Raw genomic sequence first — 15,115 nt, 5'->3', positions numbered from 1 at the left:
GGGTCCAACACCGCACACCGGTTACTAGTGCAGCCGGACAGGGCTGTCATTCAAATAGCGTCGCTTGGTGTTGGGGCTGTAGAGTCATTCTTCTTCTCAGAGGCGCGAGACCCCTCAGTTTTCAGCAATACCGTCAGTGACCTAGTTCGTGAGCCCTGGTTTGCTCTGCAGCCAGCGAGCAGCCTCTCACTCAGACATTCGGCGTGCGGAAGAGCGGGGCTGCTGTAAACTAAAAGGAAAGGCTATGGGGCTGACCAGGCCAGGGTTGTCCAAGGTACATGCAAGTATCCTCTGGGTATCCTACCCATTCCTGGGCAAGCCATGCTCCTGGAACTGTTGTGTTTCGTTTTGCCCCTCTTGGAGCTTGCTGGCTCAGTACTCAGAGGATACGATGCTGAGAACAGAAGTCCACCAGACAGTCTCCAATGTTGCTGGTTGACCCACACATGAAGCGGAGGTACTGGTAACTCATTGACAGTTAGGGCTTTCTGCTGGCTTGAAAACACTACTTCTCTACCCATTCTTGTATGTTCTGTCTCATTCTGGGCTCTTTAAAATCCTAGTTAAACCAAAGACTCTCTCATCCTACAAGAAAGGACCAATGTTAAGGGGGCAGCATGATTTAAAAATACTGTTTCAATCAAGCCAGTGGCTGTGTTTCCATTGCCTGAAGCTGTCATAAACACAATAGCCTTTCAAGCATCACAGCAAGTTTGTCAGGAAGGCCAAGCTAAAGGGATCCATATAATTAAAATAGTTCTGCAGTGAGGTATGGGTGAGCACTGGGGAGATAAAAAGAATCCACTGATTTCTTCAGGCTACTAGTCAGCCTCTCTCTCTCTCACACACACACACACACACAGTTATGTGGTAGAAGTTTAGGCTGAAGTTTTCAAAGCTGGATTCCTAAACTTCCACACCCAAATCCATATTTCCCCCCATCAGCATCACGCTTGCAAGCTGACATTCCAAGGGCCATGAAGTCAACACTCCGTCATGCTTGGACAGCTGTGAATGTTTGGCGTGTTCACAGCCGTTTTCATTTATAAAACGAGATAGAGAATTATTGTAGCATTATTAGTATACGGCAAAAAGCAGTCGTGGTGTTGAATAAAACAGGTATGTGGGAAGAAAAGCCAAATGAATTCCTATATACAAAATCCATTATTGGGTGCAATATTAGAACAAGTGACGGCCAAATCAATCCTAGCTAACTTTCTGAATGCCTTGCAAACTAAGGCGCTCTTTACAGAAATCGTTGCCCTGATGGACGCTCTCAGAAGACGTAGCCACTGGAAAAGAAAGCACACTTTAATTACCTTAATTAGAAACTTGGCGAATGCTGCCACTTGGCCTTTTGCAGTCTCGTATGGAGACATTCCCTTCTCAAGCGTCTGCCTTACTCAAAGAGAGATGGTTTTAATGTTGCATCATTGGCAGGTACAAAAGCACTGGAGACGCAAACCGATGCACGGAAGGATATTCTCTGTAGCAACGGGGCTTCCTCCAGCTCCCATTACCCTCAAAAGAAAAAAATCTCACTGACTTGCCTGGGAGCTGGTCAGACTCTTGGTTAGCAGGGACAGACTCCATCCCAACAGAGCCTTACAAAATATGGGGAGTCATAAAACCAGGAGGTAACAATTGAAAAAGTGCCCAAAGTGCCTAAAGCTGGTCTGACACGTTCTAAATACAGGTAGAAATAAAAACCACTAAGCAGCTGATCTAATAACTAGGCGAAGGCAGTAACTCTTCCGGCAGCAGCTGTGAGCCTGGCCCTGCATGATGGTCTCATGGAGGCTAATGTACCAAAAAAGCAGTTTGACAGCACAGCACCCCGAGGCACAGGATGGCTATTTCTGAACTTGCAGCATTCCGTGCCCAGCAAACTAGTTTCCTTGCTCACACCCAGTGAGGTGCATCACTGAAGCCTGAAATCCTGAGCATGCTGCTCCAGAAGTCACCCTCTCGCCCCCTGGGCTTCCAGCAGGCTACTCCTCCCACACTCTTCCATCCGCTATGGCCTGTTTGTGGCTGCCTTTAAACATCCGAGCACCGTGTCTAAATGCTGTTCCTGGTAAAATTACAAATTTAGCTTTGATTCAGAGCGGGCTAGATCCTGCATGGTGCAGAGCCTCTGGTCATGATCCAGCAAAACACTTAAGTATGTGCCTAGCAGTAAGCATGTGACTAACGCCGATGAAGTCAATGTTGCTATGCCAATTTGTAGCAGCTGAGGACCGGCTCCCCTCCAGCTTTTTACTAGCAACACAGGGTATTACTAGCCTGCTGTGAGCATCTTGGTCAGTTCAGGAAAGGGAGATGGGAGCCCCACAAGAGATGGAGGTGATGGCACTTGCATTCCAAGACAAGAAAAGTTATGCTGTAACATGCTGTCATTGATACTGACAAACTACAAAACGTTGTCGTGGTGAATGCTAGTAAGCGTAGCTAAAACACAATAGGAACCGGAAGAACTGTTTTCCCACGCAAGGCCGTAAACTGCCACCGTCCTGTATTTCCTACTGTGACTTAACCAACCCACCACCCGTTTGCCTCCTGTGCATTAAAGAGTGCGCAAAGTTAAAAAAATGTGTTTGTATCGTTTACACAATATGATGACAGTATTTATTCCTAGCCAGAGCTTAGTGACTGATCAACAGTCTTTGTCAGCTCCATAAGCATAGATCTCCTTATGGTCTGGGTGTTTCAAAGGCATGCAACTCAGTGGCCTGAGGCTGAAATGTGCTATCATAAACCTCATTTCCCCCTGGGTGGTTGTTAGATGATGTGCAAAGCTTTTTCTCCTGATTGAGCAATTTCCTTTGTGTCCTGCAAAGCCAAAATACATAAAAAAATTAAAACGTCTTCATATTAGGCTCAGATCTACTTTTCCTTTGCAAGTGTAAATATTTACATTTTATTGTGCAGTGAATCCACTGCAGCAGTGTGATGTTGTATTGATTCCAAATAACAAGCTCAATGTCTAAGGAATCATGCTTTGCTACTGCCACTAAAGAACAAGCAATTTAGGTAAGGTTTTGAGGTCATTTAGTTATTTGCACACAGCAATTTTGGATTAAAATTAACTGTAAACTGAGGCTCTGTGTGGAGATTTTCTTTTACACGCTAACTTTGGTGATTATGCAAAACAGGGTCACGTCTTCTGTGGCCCAGCCAGCTTGCTACAGGGGAAATGTGCTTCCAGTCAGGCAAAAATAGCAGGAACAAGAATGAGCCAAATGGCTGGCCTAGTCCTTTAACACTGCGAAGGTGCTTAATGTAGAGCTGCAGCAGGGTTCATTGGATAGGGGATTGAACTAACACGCTGGAGATCCGGGCTGCTTTGCCACTGACTTGTGTGACCTTGAGCATGTCTCTGTTCCCGCCTTTTTCTGGCCTGTTTGTTTAGATTGTAAATCCCTGGGGCAAGGATTAATTCTCACTTTTCTTGTACAGTGATTAGCAGAATAGAGCCTTGGGCTTAGTTGGTTGCTACCATCAGACATGGTAACAGGAGTGAATGATGCTGCTGTACAATACCTCCAAAATTATCATTCCGACATGTGGCGACGTAAATGTGCCATTCATGTAGCTTTTTTGTAACCGTAATCATGTTCTTTTAAATACGTATTAAACACAAAGTCAGGCATTCATGTGTTAGGAAAAGCCAGAGCTCAGATTGCCCTTGCAACTTCAGGTCCCCCCACCCGGTGCATGTGCCGTATGAGACACCCTGTGATTCCAGGCTCACACATGAGCTTTTACACAGGATCCCTGCCTCAGCCAGTGCCAGCAGTGGGGCACTGAGAGCACAAGGGAGACACTCTCCCTGCTCTCAGTACCTGTGCCGGGTGCCATAGCATCCATTGGGCAAGAGGAGCAATTGCAGAGAAAGCCCTACTCAGCCTCTGCTGCCCTGCCATGGTGTGTGTGTGTCCAGGCCCATACAGGAGCTCCCTGTGCGGTCACTTGGCTCCGGGAGCTGGGACTTTACGACAAACACTGATCATCATCACTCTAGCAATGGAGCAGGCAACATTCTGAGCTCCCATATTTGTGTGTGTCACGCCTCTGAGCGATCCCATGTCTTTCCATCAGGTGTGGTTGTGACATTACCATAGCAAATGGCTTAACTAAAAGGAGGAGGGAACAAATTGGTTCCAGCTCTGTATATCAGTGTGTAGCCTCCCCATCTATCACAGGTATTACTCCCGGCACCAAAGCAACATTCAACGTATTTAGCCTCACACCACCCCGCTGGGACAGGGCAGCTCAACTATCCCCATCGTACAGAGGCTAAATGTCTCCTGGTTGAGCGTAAGGGTCCAGGCAGGAACTTGCACACTCTGGGGACGAACACATGGCTGCACGGACATGTCGACAGGAGGGCTTTCCTCAGCCATGAGCTGCTGCTCTGGGAAGGAGGTCTGCTGGCAAGAGCTGGGGGGCCACCAGCCCAAGAAAGGGCAGCACATCTTTGAACACCAACTCAGAAACCTAGTGAGAAGGGTTTTAAACTAGGTTCAAAGGGGCCGGTAATAAAAGCCCATGGGTCGGTATATTTTTAAAAAAAGTGACCTTACTTTAACAAAGGGCTGTATGTTGGGGTGCGAGGGATGGAAAATTACCCAAGGGTCACAGGAGCAACAGAGGGGATAACAGTGGGGGAATCTGCTCAGTGTCTTAGATGCCTATATACAAATGCAAGGAGTATGGGGACTCAACCGTAAGAATTAGAGTTATTAGGCCATAAGCTAAATTATGTCTTAATTATCATCCCTGAGACAGGGTGGGATGAAGATCATGCCTGGAATATCCGTCTAGAGGGATATCACTTGCTCATCAGGACAGGCAAAGACACAAGGGAGAAGGTGTTTATTATACGTCAAGAATATATACACTTGTTCTGAGGCCCAGAAGGAGGTATGAGGCAGGCCAATTGAAAGTCTGTGGGTGAAGATAAACAGGGAGGGGGAATGGGCTATCAAGGGATAGACTACCTGGTCAGGAAGAGGAAGTGGATGAGGTATTTCTAGAACACGTAAAAGAAATACAAGATCTAATAGTAATGGGGGTCCTTAACTACCCAAACATCTGCTGTAATACAGCAAAACACAAAATGTCCAATAGGTTCTTGGAATGTATTGGGGACAATTTTTTGCTTCCGAAGCAGGAGGACATAACCAGGGACACAGCCTTGTTAGATTTGGTTGTAACGGGGAGGAATAGGTTGTTAATCTGAAGGTTGAAGGCAATTTGGGTGAAAGTGATCATGAAATGGTAGATTTCACAAGTCTAAGTAAAAGCAGGAATGAGAACAGCAGACTAGGGACAATGAACTTTAAAAAAGCCGACACACTCAGATTTTCTTCCCATGGGACCTTATCTCTAAGAGATAAAGGAGTTCAAGATTGCTGGCAGTTTTTAGAGGAGACAATATTAAAAGCACAACTGCCAGCTATTCTGGTGAGAAGGAAAGATTGGAAGAACAGTCAGGGGCCAATATGGCTCCATCAGGAGCTCTTTAATGATGTGAAAAATCAAAAACGGAATCCTACAAAAAGTGGAAACATGGACAAATGGCTAAGAAGGAACATGGAAGACTAGCACAAGCATATAGGGACAAAATCAGAAATGCTAAGGCACAAAATGAGTTACACCTAGCAAGGGACATAAAAGGCAAGAAAAAGAGGTTCTTTACATACATTAGGAGCAAGAGAAAGGCAATGGAAAGTGTAGGTCCCCTGCTTACATGGGATGGAGAGCTAATAACTGATGACATCAAGAAGGCTCAGGTGTTTAATGCCTATTTTGCTTCAGTTGTCACTAAAAAGGTCAATGGTTAGCAGATACTTAACACAAGTACTATGAACAACAAGGGGGAAAGGAATGCAAGCCAAAACAGGGAAAGAAAAGGTTAAAAATGTACAGATAAGTTGGATGTCTTCAAGTCGACAGGTCTGATGAAATTAATCCTAGGTGCTGAAGGCCCTAGCTGAAGCAATCTCATAACTGTTAGCAATTATCTTTGAGAACTTGTGGAGGACAGGTGCAGTCCCAAAGGACTGGAGAAGAGCAAACATAGCTTTAAAAAGAGAAACAAGAGGTCCTAGGGAATTATAGACCAGGATACCCGGAAGGATACTGGAACAAATGATTAAACAATCAGTTGGTAAGTACCTAGAGGATAACAGAGTTATAAATGATAGCCAAAGCAGCTTAATTTCCTTCTTTGACAGAGTTACAGGGTGGGGAGAAGCAATAGACATATCTTGATTTTAGTAAGACATTTTACACAAGTCCACATGACATTCTCATAAGCAATCAAGGGAAATGTGGTGTAGGTTAATTACTGCAAAGTGCATAAATACTGCATAACTGGTTGAAAAGCTGTAGCTGTGTAGTTATCAATGGTTTGCTGTCAAACTGGGGGGTGGGGGTTGTAACTAGTGGGCTTCCACAGGGATCTGTCTGGGATCTGGTACTATTCAATGCTGTCATTAATGACTTGGATAATAGAGTGAAGCTGTCAAGGTTCCTTCCCCACTCTGGACTCCGGGGTACAGATGTGGGGACCTGCATGAAAGATCCCCTAAGCTTATTCTTACCAGCTTAGGTTAAAAGCTGCCACCACCAAAGTGTTACACAAAGAACAGGGAAGTGCTCACTTGGAAACGTCTCCCCCCGCATAATATTCCCCCAAGCACTACACCCCCTTTCCTGGGGAAGGCTTGATAAAAATCCTCACCAATTTGCATCAGTGGACACAGACCCAAACCCTTGGTATTAAGAACAATGAAAAAGCAATCAGGTTCTTAAAAGAAGAATTTAATTAGAATCATAGAATCATAGAATATCAGGGTTGGAAGGGATCTCAGGAGGTCATCTAGTCCAACCCCCTGCTCAAAGCAGGAGCGATCCCCAATTAAATCATTAAAATTAAAGAAAAAGTAAAAGAATCACCTCTGTAAAATCAGGATGGTAAATACCTTACAGGGTAATCAGATTCAAAACATAGAGAATCCCTCTAGGCAAAACTTTAAGTTACAAAAAGACACAAAAACAGGAATATACATTCCATTCAGCACAGCTTATTTTATCAGCCATTTAAACAAAACAGAATCTAACGCATCTCTAACTAGATTGCTTATTAGCCCTTTACAGGAGTTCTGACCTGCATTCCTGCTCTGGTCCTGGCAAAAACATCACACAGACAGAGAGAACCTTTGTTTCTCCTCCCCTCCAGCTTTGAAAGTATCTTGTCTCCTCATTGGTCATTTTCAGGTGCCAGCGAGGTTATCCTAGCTTCTTAACCCTTTACAGGTGAAAGGGTTTTTCCTCTGGCCAGGAGGGATTTAAAGGTGTTTACCCTTCCCTTTATATTTATGACAGAAGCATATGCTTATAAAATTTTCAGAGGACACTGAGCTGGGAAGGGTTGCTAGCACCTTGGAGGAGTTCTAAACAACTTTGAAAAATTGGTCTCAAATCAACAAAATGAAATTCAACTGCAAAGCACTGCACTTAGGAAGGAAAAATGAAATGGAGCACTACAAAATGGGAAATAACTGGCTAGGTCATAGCACTGCCGAAAAGGATCTGGGGGTTACAGTGGATCACAGACTGAATAAGCACCAACAACATGATGTAGTTGCAAAAAAAGGCTGATTTAATTCTGGGGTGTATCACCAGGTGTATCATACATACGACACAGGGAGTAAGTGTCCCACTCTACCTGGCGCCGGTGAGGCCTCGGGTAGAGTTCTGTGTCCAGTACTGGGCATGACACTTTGAGAGAGATGTGGACAAACAGGAGAGAGAACAGAGGACAGCAACAAAAAGGATCAAAGGTTTAGAAAACCTGACCTGTGAGGCAAGATTAAAAAGACCTGAGCATGGTTAGTCTTGAGAAAAGAAGCCACAGGAGGGAACCTGAGAATAGTCTTCAGATACGTTAAGGCCTGTAATAAAGAGGAGGGTGATCATTTGTTCTCCATGTCCACTGAAGGTAGGACAGGAAGTGATGGGCTTAATCTGCAGCAAGGGAGATTTAGATGAGATATTACAAAAACTTCCTAACTCTAAGGGTGGCTAAGCACTAGAACAGGCCTCCAAGGGAGGTTGTGGAATCCCCATCACTGGAGGTTTTTAAGAACAGGTTGGACAAACCCCTGTCAGGGATGGTCTGTTTACTTGGTCCTGCCTCAGCGCAGGGGGCTGGATGTAAGGACCTCTCAAGGTCCCTTCCTGCTCGACATTTCTGTGATTCGCTGTGTGCCCAAGATAACACAGGAAGTCTGTGGCAGATCTGGGAATTAGCCCCTCCCAAATCTGAGGGTTGTGTCCTAACCACTTGTCCATCCTTCCTCTCAGACACAACTCAGCTGCCCATTTATCCACCATCCCCTCCCACTGCATACATGCCTTATGGGGTCCTCACACCCACCGCCCGTGTCATTTGCGCAGCATCTTTGCTGGTTTATGCAATATCCTGCATTGCCACAGAGGTGAGCCTGGTCTCATTAAAGTTTGATCAGATTGTATTAGCATGCACAGCTAAAGGTTGTTGGATCAATCGATGTAATGAACCTCCCAGGGCAGCACTCATTCTGTGCATGTATGTGAAAAGTCCTTGCAACAAACAGCTTGTTGAGTGGCGTATTTTCCACTCTATGGCAAAAATATTCTGTCCACACTAGCACTATTGAGCCACGCGTCCTCCTGGCAACAGGCCAAGAGGACAGCTGTTCCCAGCAGCCCACTCCCCGAGCACAGTGGGCCGCTGTCACAGCACAGTGCTCTAACCACGGAGCAGGATGCCCCACCGGCTGCACAGGGATTGCGGAGCCTGTGGAGGCCAACCGTGTAAATGTGGCTGCAGGGAGCAGCTAACAAATGGCCAAAGAAACTGAAATGCGGGTTTGGCTCACCATTGTACTAGCTCTTTTAACTGCTTTATTTCTCTGGGGGCTGCAGCGGTGCGGGCTAAGCCCACAGCCAGGGACAGGAGGTTTGATTAGAAAGTGAATGCCTGAAAGCAGCTGCTGTGCAGCCCTTTGCTGGGCAGCCGTCCAGGCACAGAACCTTGTGCTTCCACCTAATTGTTCTTCTGTGGGGGCTTTCGTTAAGATGTTGCTTTTCACCTGTTCTATAATTACCAGGGCCTTCACATCAGGATCTCGGCGCAGGGGATATAATTGAATTGGCTTTTTGTGGCTGATTCCAGTAAGAAAGCGCTCCCAGGCCTCCTGCTCCGAATCAAAGAGAAAGGTGATCTGCTAATGGAATGTTCCCAAGAGCGGAGAGAGCTGGGACGCTAAGGGCCCTGCTCCTAAGGGGAATATAGCTAAACTGACAAACATTAGCGCTTGGATTCCACGGGAAATTGGACTGCATGTGAGATGCTCAACTATACTTGGCTCTAGACGGTACTTTGGGAAATAAGGCAGGGTTCTGAGTCTCAGGCCTCCCAACCAATGCTGCTAGCCTGGCTCTATGCTCCTGGGCCAGTGTAAAGTGAGCAGACACCTCCTTATCAGCCTCTCCAGCTCTGATTTCTATGAGCCTGGGATTGACTGATCGTAATACCAGCTGCCTTAATCCCTTCTCCCATCACTTTCCAGTAAGTGTTTCTCCCGGGACTGCATATCCCACTTTTCCCTAACCTAGTTATCACCAGCCTCTTTGCTCATTAGAAGTGTTAATACGGCACACTCGTATCCTATGCATTAAGAGCAAAACCTCATTCCGGGTCCAGATTAGTCTCGAGAATATTCATCCAATTGTGTGTCATGTGTGGCGTAGCTCCCTGGAGATCTGGGATGAACTGGGCCCTTTATTTCCTGTGTAGTCTTTCTATTAAAACATCTTTCACTTGTTTGTTCCCAGGGTTTAACATAACAGAGTAAATTAATGTCATTTTTGTATTAAAAAAACTGTTAACCAAAATTGCAGTTCTGTTTGTAAGAAGACCACAAACAATATTCCATCAGCTTGGACTGCCATGGGGCCTTCTCTGCTAGCTCACAGGAGAGCATATTAGAACTCTGGAGAAGTAACAAATCCAGTCAATAGTCCTGCTGGTAAAGTGCCTTTTATCTCCATTTTTGGTGCCTGTGTACAACTGACATCCTGCCAAAAAAGCCATTTGCTATTTCTTCCTTCCCACCCCCTTTTTCTCCAGAGGATGTGGTTTTCTACACTCCCTGCACTGAAGCAGTGGGTTCCAAGGAAAGCAATGCAAATGCTGTCACCTGGAACATTTATACCTAGCCTGGACCAAACATTAGTGACTGCCTTGCAATTAGACCAGCTGGTTTTGCTGCCTCATAGGGCAGGGGAAAGGTGTGTGTGTGTGGGGGGGAGGGTCTGACTATTAGCAACCTTTTAACAAAGCATGCTGGGAGTGGGAAGAGTCTGGGGCCTATATAACACAAGCTCTTCTATTTCTCAGTCACTGCTAGGATAGGCAACAGCGGAGAACGATGTGCTGGGAGGATGAGGGGAGGAGAGACAGCACAGGAGTACAAGGAGCAGGTACTGTGCCTAGAACATTGGACATGTTATTATTCATCATCATTGCTCGTTTTCTAACCCCACGATTGTGTAGGACCAACTTCTATCGGCATTGGTGGATACCTGGACTGCCAGGTCTAGGTCGTTGTACAGATGGGGAACCAAGGCACAGAGCGGCTAAGTGACTCACCCAAAGTCACACAGAAAGCCTGTAGCAGAGCAGAGATTCATATTAATATTATTTATTTGTATTACTGTAGCCCCTAGGAACCCTTGTCATGAACCAGGACCCTACTGTGCCGGGAGGGGTCTGCTCACTGAAAGAGCCTATGGCCGCTATAGAGGGAAAGTCTTCAGATGCGCTGAGTACTATGTACTCATGGGGAACTGGGGTTGAATATGATTTGATGAGTCAGCGCCTGAAATGAACAACTTCTTTGAAGGGCAGGACATCTTGGTTCACTGGTAACAACACCCTTCTTTTGGGGGATCATCTTGCCTCCGCTCCTTTCTATTTAGCCCCAAGGCCCTGGTTCAGCACCCACATATCTACCTTCAAGCACATGCCTCCGTCTAGCCCTATTCAGCAAACCAGTGAAGCATGTGCTTGACTTGGATGTCAATGCACAGAACTTGAAGCATATGGTTTAAGGACTTTGCTGAATGGGGCCCTAAATGCAGATGTCCTGGTGCCAGGGATCCTTCCAGTCTGGAAGGGTTAAAATAGGAAATATATATCCAAGGGGACTGACTCATCTCTCAGACCATGAGCACTTACAAGTTTTCTCAGTGTTTGATTCAAGATGACTGATGTTAGTGTCGTCTGCCTGGCTTAACAAATGAAAGTAACGGTGGTGAGAAGCTGAAGTAGTTTCTCACAGGGTCCTATTATGACTAAAAGCAGTGACACGGGCAGCGTATGACTATGCAGTGCCTCTTCTCAGCGTTATTTATAAGGTACATTATAATGTGTCAGGATATTCCTTGTACATAATGTGTGGGAGAAATGTGGGGACCGGTCTGAGGCTCAGCTTCTTTCAGTTGTGATGAAGGACTGAATAGGTGCTAAGGTTGAACATGAGTATAGACTGGGCAAAGTGAGCTGTACACCTGGCCATTAGCCGTGCTCTTAGGTGAATGTTATGGTGCCCTATATGAATGGGCCAGTGGGTTCTAACCAACACTAATAATACAATACTTTGAGATCTCGGCACTTTTCTAGCACCTTTCATTCGATGCTCTGTGCAGACGTTAACTAATTAGACATCCCACTGCGCTGTGTGGTAGGTAAGAGAGATATTTTCCTTGCCCCTGAAATGCAGCAGCCTCTGGGGTGGGGTGGGGGAATTCAGTAGCAGGTAACACTGCAGCGCCACGCTCTGCGGAAACATAATACCCTATCCAACTGCAACTCCCTGGGACAGTGTGCGAAGGCAGAATGTAACCACTGTGGTTCGTAGTCCTGTCCCAGCGACAAGTGCAGTGGGACCTTTCATCGGTTTTACTCTCACCAGAGTGTGGCACCTTGTAGTAGCAAAGTGCTCTCTCAATCCTGTGCTGGGATGGCCATTTTGTATTGAGTTAGAGTGCACGAATACCAAAGCATGCAGGTGTGCATTGGAGGCCTGCCCTCCGTGGCCCATGAGATGGCAGCACAAGGGGCCGTACCTAAGGAGGTATCACTATGCCCAGTTCAGCACTCCCTAATCCATGCAGGGAAGGGATGAGCTAGGATTTGGCTTACAAAGCAAAATACGTCGCAAACTTCAAAAGTTTCAGAGGCTCATTTTCAGCTTTGCCTGGAAGTGTAGGTCTGCTTTTGTCTGCATGGAATCACCAAGCCTTGCTCCTGTCTGCAGCCATAATAAACATGTGGCAGAACTCAAAATGCAGGCAGGAAAGCTGGGTGAATACATCGGAGACAGTAAAAACCCAAAACAAACTCCTTTCAGAATGCTACCTCAATAACTCCCTCGAATGAGGTACTGCAGCCATCTCCATTGCTTCAGCCTCTGTTCTTCCTTTTGCGTCCCCAGCACCGGGGAACTCTGTGGCATCGTCCAATATGTGCAGGCATGTGTTGAAGTGGGAGCCACTTAATCTAATTCGCACTGAAAAAAATTTTATGCAGATGCTGAATTTCATTAGGCGAAAGTCCCAGGCAAACACAGGGATCTTGACATGTTCAGTCTATTCTGTCCTGTTGTGTTTTTTTCCCAGAGAGCTATTAGCTATAAAAGCTGCCCAGAGGTTCAGGCTGGTTTGAAGGATAGGCTACACAGATTTCTCTGTTCTGAAATACACAATCTGTGATTTTTCTTTTTGTAATATATGAATGAAGAGGAGGAGGAGGAGGGGTTGAGGTTTTTTTAAATCATTTTTTCGTTTGCTTCTTTCTTTTTTCTTACAGAGTGAGAACTGAAAAAAGACATGGTTCCATTTCAGAAATTGCAAAGGCTATAATGAGTGTGCAGCGTATTGTGGGGATCCATTTTGTCAGTTTTCAAGGGAAAAGGATCTTAAAAAAAAAAGCCATGATTTCTTAATGGTATTGCACTGAGAACTCTGGAGGAATTTAATATGCCCATAAAAAACCCTTTTAATGAAGAACTCCACCAGGAACACTTTGAATACGTTTCGGCTTTGAAAGCAGGACCCTTTTTTCCGAAGGTAACATATGCACCTGATGAACTGCTCCACAGCCTGAAATCATTCTAATTGCGCAGGCCATGAGACCTATTTACCCCAACTCCCAGGGGTGTGGTAAGAGTTTCTTAATATTTGGAAAGCACTGTGAATGTGGAAAGCTCTCACTCGTAGTAATAGCAGAGTATATAATAGCCCCTACACCCTGTCCACGCTGGAGTTTAATGCTCTTCTTACTGTTGATCCTCGGCTAAATACTGAAAATTTGCACGGGTTTGAATGCGACAAAGGGACAGAGATGGTTCCTGCTCTGAGGAGCTTAAATTCTAAACAAGGAATAATAGTTACTATGAATGGAACAAGCAATGGTGCCGGGTGGCTTGGCTGCAATGTTCCTTTGGAGTCCTTGACCATTCTGGGCAGCCTGTGCAAATCCCAAGCATTGCGTTACCATGCATTGCAAATCAAATACGCATCAGTGTTTCCTTCCACTAAAGGCAAAGTGTCCAACAAGGTCCCCCTCTGAACTCCCTCACATAACCATTTTACCTGGACTGGGAATCAAGCTGTGCTCAGAAACGAGCTGGGCCAGCTGCCAAAGTCATTAAAAGCAGAATGCTAGGAAGTGACAGCATATGATTGCTGTCCAGCTTGTGACAAAAGTAGGTGCAGCGCCATGCTGGGGGTGAGCTGGCAAGAAAAGTTTCAGCATTGCACCGTAAACTCCACACTGAGCATCCACCGGCCTTGGCCTGGAGGGGGCTAGTAGCACCTGCTTTTCACCAGGGGAACATGTCCTTGTGCATCCATGTTCTTTGCTCTAACACATGAGTTTTGCTGGCCTTTCCCTTTCACACTTTCATGTATTACTCACAAGGCTGTGTGCAGAACGGCGAAGGGGGGAGTGTATTCCTACATGCGCTGCTGTATGCTCTCCCTACTGTTATTTGTTGTTCAATCTGACTCTAATAATATTCTTACTTGATAAGTATAAAATCAGCCAGGCATTCGTTCTCCGCTAGATTGCAAGACAGAAATACATGATTCTTCTTCAGTCCATGGTGGTGACAAACTGACGTTCCCGCGAATACCTCGGGGTGCATCATGAACGGGGCTGCTCTCGCCGAGCGAGGAGCACGAGTTTGCCAAACAGAGGAATTGCCATCAAGCCACGTCAGACACGTGACTATCCACAAGCCAGGATAGTCAGAGCATTCACAAAGCTTGCAGCACACAAAGCACAGGTTAAAATAAGCCCCATGGTCCACTAGACCGTACAGTTAGACATGAGCCCATGACACTACCATGATCATGATTGAACTTCAGCCCTTACAGATGAGCTTTTTTAGAGCCATTTTGTAAGGTCAATGGCAAGTATCTCATTTAGATCATTTTTATAGGTGGAAAACCTACACAATGGATTGGTTTTGCTTCCAATAATGGGGGGGACATTAACCAGGTGTGTTAAAATTGTGTGGCAGTAATCAGAGATAATCTATGGCACTGCACAATTCTTCCATTATTTCCTTTAGAAAAATGCACCAGAACTCAGGAAAAGTTACCCTGGGCCCAGACACAGGCATGAGGAAACCCGAACATATCAGGTGTTCTCTGCTGGCAGAAAGGCGGTGCTAAGGACTGTACAAAGCCAGAAAGGAGATGGAAAACTTTACCTAGTTTTGTGCATATTGTAAACATCTTTGTGTAACTGCTTAAATGAACCCTAATATGAAAGTTTTGCAGCCATCTGTGAGAAAGAAAATGCTTCTTGCTACAAAGGTTTAATTTAAACTAAAAATGCAGCAGAAAAGGAGTGTGAGGAATTCTAAAGGCTGAAACACTGAAAATTGCCTAAGTGCAAAATTTCTGGTGATGCCAAAAAGTATTTAGCAAATGAGTTAGAACACCCACCTAATTCAACCTTACAAGAGCCAGTCAACGTGCCAGCAGA

Source organism: Caretta caretta, chromosome 15 (genome assembly GCF_965140235.1).
Source record: "Caretta caretta isolate rCarCar2 chromosome 15, rCarCar1.hap1, whole genome shotgun sequence".
Lineage (NCBI taxonomy): Eukaryota > Metazoa > Chordata > Testudines > Cheloniidae > Caretta > Caretta caretta.
Note: the sequence above shows the minus strand (reverse complement) of the source record.